This window comes from Giraffa tippelskirchi, chromosome 6 (assembly GCF_054371585.1).
Source record: "Giraffa tippelskirchi isolate mGirTip1 chromosome 6, T2T-mGirTip1v1.2.pri, whole genome shotgun sequence".
In the NCBI taxonomy this organism is placed as follows: domain Eukaryota; kingdom Metazoa; phylum Chordata; class Mammalia; order Artiodactyla; family Giraffidae; genus Giraffa; species Giraffa tippelskirchi.
Window position 1 is genome coordinate 89,992,626 of NC_137280.1, and position 7,129 is coordinate 89,999,754.

The following is a 7,129-nucleotide window of genomic DNA, read 5'->3' on the forward strand; positions in this document are numbered from 1 at the left end:
CTGTCCAGGTGGAAACACTTGCCTCCACTGTAGAAGTCTTTATTTCATTCTCCAGGGGAGTTGGAGAAGGCGTTCTTACTGTATGTGGGATTAAATCCAAAGTTGTTGCTTCTGGTATAGACACATGTCCTGAATCGGCAGCAACTGTGGTGGAAAGCTGGGTAGAACTCTTTGCTTCTTTGCTAGCAAGATCTGGCCTCCCCGATAAAGTGACTTTAGGGCTACTTACTATTGTAGCAGAAGTGACCCTACTTGTAATGTCCCCTATGGAGGTTGCTGGCTGAGAAGTAGTTGTGCTGATCATGTTCTCCAAAGGGAGTTTGGGAGGAGTTGTGACCCCTTGATGAGCTGAGGTAGTGGTTATGGCTGATGACACAGAACTCCTGGTGACCCAGTCAAGGGTGGACAGAGAATCAGGCAGAGGAGTGGATGGGAGGAGCTTGGGGATAATCTTTGTATCCGAATGGTCCATAGAAGCCATTGAGACATGCATGGCTTCCATTTGTCTTCTACTGGGAGTCCAGCTGGTGCTTAAAATGTCAGCAAATGAGGTGCCCATCCTCTCAACAACAGAAGTTGAGATGGGCACAGATGCAGTTTCATCTAAAGGACTCGATGTTCTTACACTTGTCCTGGCCTCTGTCTTTTCAGCTGAAGCATTGGAGGATGGGATGGTTAGGCTGGTTCTGACAACAGTCACAAGGTCAGGGGGGGTAGACTCAGAGCCTGACTCAGTGCTTGATGCTAACGATGAAGTTGTACCCATTGCAGAAATTGCTGTAGGAGAACCTGTGGCTTCCAAGCTTGAAGTCATGTTTGTGATGGTCCAGGGACCAAATGCTGGGGCTGGTGAAGCTGTGGATGACCACGTGAGTGGGTGCTCAAGAGCAGATGTGCTGGTCTTTGTGGCCATGGTGCTATCCATGGTGCTCACACTCTCCTTTGGGTTAGGCATGGTAGTCAGGACTGAGCTGGTTGCCATGGTGGTGATGGTACTTGGAGTGGGGGCTGTGGTTACATCCATGGTGCTCACTGCTGCAGGAGATGAGGTCTGTGATAGTTGCCCAAGATTAGAGGCAACATCACTGGTCACTACACTTGTGATGGCCGCCAGCATCTTAGACCCCATTGAGGGGAATGTGACAGATGGTGAAGAGGTCGTTTTTCCTTCTGAGGCATTAGTGAGGCTGGTCATGGCTTGGCTTTCAGAGGTCAGAATTGCTAATATGGTTGGTTCTATGGAGGTTTTAGGCAATGTGTCTGTGGTCCCAGGAGATCCACCAAGAGTCAGGTCCCTCCCAGTCTGCTCTGACCTTGGGCTAGCAGATGTATAAGCTTCACTCATGGATATGCTCAACTGCTGTTCATCTGTTATTGTCTTTTTACTCAGGACAGTGGAAGGAATGACTGTGGGGCCGACCTTTGTCTTGGTTATAAATTCAGTTTTATCTGTCTCTGAGCTCATGGTTACTGTCTGGGTTGTCACAGAGTCTGGGATGGCTGCAAAGTCTTTAGGACTAGTGGAAGATGTGTTCAGAGAGACACGTGTGTCCACTGTGGTCCCTCTAGTGGAGCCAAGCCACGTAGAGAAACTCATTCCAGTTGTCCTTGGAATCTGAGTTGGGCTGCTTTGTGGGCTAGTCCCTGTAGTGACTTTAGGAACTGATCCTAGGGGGATAGAGGACACTGTGCTTGGTGACCTGTTGGTCCCTTCTGGAGTCCCAAGGTGGGTGTTGGTCCAGTCCTCAGATGGGGAGGGTGAAACCCATTGTGTAGTTGTTGTCCCTCTTGCTGGCAGCTTGGCTGCTGCTGTGGGTGAGTGAGGGAGGTTGATGCGGCCACTCCCTGTGGCCATGGACTGAAGGGTGCCTGGTTCCACAGTGGTCACCATAGGGACAGCTGCTGTTGAAATCTTCTGAGAATTTTCCAGAGTGTACCTGGTCTCTGGGCTGATGCTGGCCTCCTGGGAGCTTATGATTTTCAAGGCTGTAGCCATTTCTGGGCTTCTTGTGGACATACCTGTGATTAGAAAGTGAGTTGGTAGGAGATATGCAAACGGTACAGAAATGGTGTCCTCCTGGTTAACAGTATAATTTGTTCCTTCCTATGATTTTAATTCAAAATATTTCCTTCTTCGCCACAAAAGAAAATGTGAACCCTTCCTATCACACTTCCAGAGTCTGGACACCAGCGAACATACTGACCATCCCAAAGATGGATCAAAGTGGTTTGGGGTTAGGGTGAGTGGGGTGAGGGCTTTGACCCATGTTGTTTGCTCAGGAGAAACTGTTACCTGGAACCCAGTGTCCTGCCTACCCTACAAAGAAAGACTCTGTACAAGGAAGGGCGTGATGAATCTGGACTCTACTCATGCTAGAGACTTTCCCTACTCTGTTTTTACTTTTCTCCTTGGTGCCTGCTCTTGCTGAACCAGTTTCAACTTACAAGTTGCAGGCTCTTCTAGATGTCCTAAATCTTAGTTCACTGAAAGGCCACATAAGGATTTCTATTTGAGAAGCAAGAGACTAGAAGGGCGGCAGAATTCTTTTCCTTTACCTTCAACCTCTTTCAAATTCATCTGTCTCCCTGAATCCTTTTCCCATCCTTGAGGAGAAGGACATGTAACTGCCACAGGGGAGAGAAAAGCTCAACCTTCTAAGAGCACTCTTCCTGGGGACCACTTTTTCAGATTGTTCTCACTATGTTGGCGTGACCAAGGACCATGATCCCTTCTTCTACTGCAACAAAAGAAATATATATTTCCTTAAGTCTGTCTGTGTCCTTCCTGTCAACACAAGATTCCAGTAATGATCTCTGATTTAGAAACAGAAAGTGTGCAGAGAACTGGCCCTGTGACATTTTCTGCTGAATTGATTGGCTACTATTAAGAATAATACAAATAACTAGGGTGAAGCAATAAACGTATTCCATGAATACAATCTCTAGGAAAAAAAGCAATCAACATCCTCAGAGGGGCAAAAAGCCAAAGAAATTGATTTCAAACCTTGTTATTTTACTTCCTTAAACAATCCAACTTTTGACCCCAGAGATGAGGGGAAAGAACCCAAATGGGATAGCCTTGAAGGAAATAGAGATGATGGGCTTCCCTGGTAGCTCAGTGGATAAAAATCCATCTGCCAGTGCAAGAGACATGGGTTCGATCCCTGGTCTGGGAGGATCCCACGCTCCTTGGAGTAACTAAGCCTGTGAGCCACAACTACTGAAGCCCTCACTCTCCAGAGCCCATACTCTGCAACAAGAGAAGCCACCTCAGTGAGAATCCCGTGTATCGCAAGTAGAGAGTAGCTCCTGCTTGCCACAACTAGAGAAAAGCCTGTGTATCAACAAAGACCCAGCACATCCAAATGTAAATAAATAAAATTATAAAAAAAGAGATAGAGATGGTGCTCCTACTTACCCACACTGATAGTAGTCATAAGAGATTCAGGATTACTGGATGCCCGAGTGGTACCTCCATGTTCTCCTTGACTTGGCTTCCTGGTGATAGTGGTCACAGACTCATTTGGCCCTGAAGTAGAAGACAGTGGTGTTACCTTTGAATTTCCTAAGAATATGGATCTGTGAGGACCATTCTCACTAGACACTGGACTAGCAATGCCTTCATTTGTCTCTCAGAGGAGAAGGCAATGGCAACCCACTCCAGTATCTTGCCTGGAAAATCCCATGGATGCAGGAGCCTGGTAGGCTACAGTCCATGGGGTCGTGAAGAGTTGGACACAACTGAGCGACTTCACTTTCACTTTTCACTTTCATGCATTGGAGAAGGACATGGCAACTCACTCCAGTGTTCTTGCCTGGAGAATCCCAGGGAGTGCGGAGCCTGGTGGGCTGCTGTCTATGGAGTCGCACAGAATTGGACAAGACTGAAGTGACTTAGCAGAAGCAGCAGCAGCATTTATCTCTCAGAAGGGATTTAAAGAATAGCTGTCTCTTTTACATTAAGTTTTATATTAAATCAAACCCTCAAGATGGTCATAAGGGATGAAAAGCTTTTTGTTAATTGAGGGGACTTCTCATCTGACTGCTTTCAAAAAAATAATTTTCTGACCAAAAAAAGAACATAATTTTTTCCTTTTTTAAAAAAAACCATTGAAGTATGTTTGATTTACAATGTTGTATTAATTTCTGTTATACAGCAGTTATTCAGTTATGCATATTATATATTCCTTTTCATATTCTTTTCCATTATGCTTTATCACAGAGTATTGAATATAGTTTCCTGTGCTGTACAGTAGAACCTTGTTGTTTATCCATTCTATATATAGTAGTTTGTACATGCTAATCCCAAACTCTCAATCCTTCCCTCCCCACCCCTGGCCCACTGGCAACCACAGTCTGTTCTCTATGTCTGTAAGTCTGATTCTGTTTCATAGGTATGCTCATTTGTGTTGTATTTTAGATTCCACATATGAGTGATATTATATGGTATTTGATAGCAAGTCTGTGCGCTGAAATGAAAAATCCCGCATGACTCAATGAAGATCCCACACACTGCTACTAAGACCCAACACAGCTAAATACATAAATATTTTTTAAATAGATTCTGCCTATAGTAGTAGGCAGATTTAAATAGTAGATTCTGCCTAGGAGGTATTAAAGCAGATCACTGACAGCCATCTTCTCCCATTCAGTCACATCCACAAAAGCTTAGAATTCCAATGCAAAGGAATTCAAGGTTCTTACTTGTAAATGGGGTGGAATTGTCAGAGACTGGAGCAGATCTGATCTCTGCACCAGAGGAGCTCTCCTTGGTAAGTGTAGTCTCAGCTATGCCAGATATGGGGAACTTTCGTGGTTCATCCTCAGCCACTGAAGTGATGATGTCCACAGCAGTCATCCCAGGGGTCCTGTCCTCTCCTGTAGCAGTGCTCAGGGACCAGAAGGAATCTTCTGGGGATCCAGTGCCTGGGAAAGTGTTGGTTTTCTGAGATTGAATGTTTGTGGATAATGTGACTGGTGTCAGTTCTGAAGCAGGAGGAAGTGACGTGAGGACTGTGGGTTCCCGTGCTTCAGAGGAACTGGAGGAAGGTAAGATGAAGCTGGGGAAAGAGACCGGGGAAAAGAGAAACCTGGTTTCTTCTTTAGAGAAAAAGCTTCTCCATGATAGTGTCCCTGGACCTCTGCTCACAGGAGCAGTCATCTTAGTCATATCCAAGTGTATCCCTTCCCAGAAATCTGTGATTGTTTTGTCCAGAACAACTGCATCCCCAGGCTTCATCCTAGTGGGACCTGTTGGTGTTGTAAAGGTAATATGTAAAGATTCCATTGTAGAACTGTTGGAAGAGGAGGTAGAACTGTTGGCATTGGTTCCTTTGAAGATATTGGATATCCCCAAGGACTGAATAGGGCCTGGGCTACATATTCTGTCCAGAGATGTGAACTCAGTCCTGGTGACATCAGTAGTAGCAGCACCATACACTTGAGAAGGGATCGAGCTTCTCTCTATAGCTGAGCAGGTCTCCCTTGGCCCAGAGGTTTCAGTGGAAACAGGGTCCCCCTGAGTCCTGGTCGACACAGGATAAGTGGAAAATGTCTGAGACAGGTTGGTGGTCTCCACAGTGGATGTAGTAATCACTGAAGAAATGGTCCTGTGAGACACTGAGTGTGAAAGCGCAGAGGAACATGGCTCAGAACCAGAACTGATAGCCTGATGAGTGGTCACTGCTGCTTCTGTCAAACGATTCATCTCTGTGTCTGGGGTGGTCTTGGAAATGGCCAGTCTATCATGTGAACTACTGATCAAAATTGGAGATTTCTTGACCCCAGATTCCATGCTTGTGCCCACAAACTCTGTGGTCTTCAGCGGTCCAGGAAAGTGAGAGAACTCCTTGATTGTCTCCAGGGAGATGGAAGAGATTGATGCTATTTCTGTGGTCAGTTGTGTGGTCAAAGTTGTCTGTACTTCACTTCTAGAAATGGATGGATCTGTCATCTCCAATATAGAGGCCCCTAGGCTCTGTCCCTGGGCACTTGAATTGAGGGTTAGGGTTCTCATTGGAGATGTGATCTCTCCAGGAAGAGTCACTGAAACTGTGGACTTCTGTCTCGAAGATATAGAGGTCATGATAGGAGAGAGTACGGAGCTCTGCTCTGGCTCTCCACTGGTGAGCACAAGATCTCCGGTGATGGACACTTCAGTGCTACTGTCTGTCTGAGGCAATGTGACCACATCTGTCATGGTCCTTGGAGGGAATGGCAGCAATGAGATAGATGAGTTATCACTGGACCCTGAGGTGACTCCTTGAGATCTTGTGGTTCCAACATGAAGTGAACCTATTATAGACGCTGAAGACACAGATCTTCTAGGGGCCAAGTCCAAAGTGGAGACAACAGGCATAAAGGCTGGAAGGGAGCCATTATGTCAGTCTGTGTACTTGGCAGCTCAAGAGAAGTAAAGAAAACAGGGAGGGCTGTTATTTCAGATCCTTGGGGAGTTGAGTTTGTACCTGAAATCTCAGAGTGCTCACCTCCTGGTCATCAGGAAAAATTGCAGTGGGAGCAGATGTGCTTATGTTCCTTGGACTTAAGGCTTCTAGTCTTGTGCTGAGGCCAGTGATTTTATCCGAACAAGGGGACTATAGAGCATCCAGAATCATTCCAGCAAAAATTGAAGAATGATGTTGCCGTGGCCGTTGCTAAGGACGATGATGTTCTTCTTGTATTATTGACCTCAAGAAAATCATGTAGGTGGCCAGCTGTGTCTATGGAAGTCCATGGAGAAGTCCCTGGTGCTTGGGTGCTGTGTGTGGTTTTGAAGCCTACTCTGTGGGGTAGGCATTAAAGGTGAAACTGACCTCGCTCTCTTGGGGCTGGAGGTGATAACCTCCTGAGTGAGGTCCACACCCTCGATTGTTAGCTCTTCAGGAAATGATGTCACAGAAAGGGGCCCAGGTGGAGATGTAGTTTCAACGGTCTCCTGTCCTGTGACGGACTCAGACTTTGGCCCCATTGAAGAGAAGGTAGCCAGTAGTCTTTTTTGCAACACTGATAAGGCTGATAGTGGTTGAGTCTTCTGGTCTACCAGAAGTCCAAGGCTGAAATAATGTAGGCTCTGGAGGTGATAATAGCTATGTCTGTATTCATAGAGGAGACTCTCTGTGTCAGGTCA